The sequence below is a fragment of the Octopus bimaculoides genome, chromosome 3 (assembly GCF_001194135.2).
Source record: "Octopus bimaculoides isolate UCB-OBI-ISO-001 chromosome 3, ASM119413v2, whole genome shotgun sequence".
Taxonomy (NCBI): Eukaryota; Metazoa; Mollusca; class Cephalopoda; order Octopoda; family Octopodidae; genus Octopus; species Octopus bimaculoides.
The window spans coordinates 51,625,215-51,626,029 of NC_068983.1; positions in this window are offsets into that span (position 1 = coordinate 51,625,215).

Below are 815 nucleotides of genomic sequence, written 5' to 3' on the forward strand. Positions count from 1 at the left end.
ATCCCTCGATCTTCTCCTTGAGTGCTGCACTCATGACGCCAAGGACTTGATTATGGCGCCATGTATACCTTTCCAGTGCTAGTCTGCAGCTTGGCAGAACGTGTCTCACCGTCGCTTTCTCCCCGCATCCACATTCATCGGTTGTTTTTATGTTCCATCGAACTAAGTTCGCCGGTGAGGTTAGAACGTCGAAGGTAGACTTGATCAGGAAGGCTGTTCTTGCTTGTTCCCAAGCCCAAAGTTCTTTCCATGAGATTCTGCGACTGACCACGTTTTCCTCCCATCTCAGGCACTGCCCCTGTTGACTGCATTTAATATGTTCGGCATTGACATAACGCCAGGTAATTTTTGATAGGATGATAACGTTATCGAATAATTTAAGCGAATTGTCTGTTTAATTTATCTACACAAGATTACGAATATACCGTTTTACGTTAGTGAAACCTGAACTCAAAATATGTAGTGATATAAATTAATTGCTACTAACAGCTGTGCAACGATATATTCTACCAGCTGCCAAACGATGCATACTTAGGTATATTGAAGAAAGTGTACTTAGTGGTCTTTGCAAAACATTTACATCAGGTTTCTGAAATTGCATGTTTATGCCAAAGGCATGATATTAAAATATTTACACTGATTGGGATATTAAAGCGAAAAATAAAAATAAATGTTCACTAATATAAGAACATTCCTTACACTTTTAAGCGATACTTCATAAGAGAATTTAAATAATGAATAAATTCAAATACATGATAAATAAAAATATACAAAATGCTGTATAATTTTGCATGAAACAATAAAATGTTAACGTA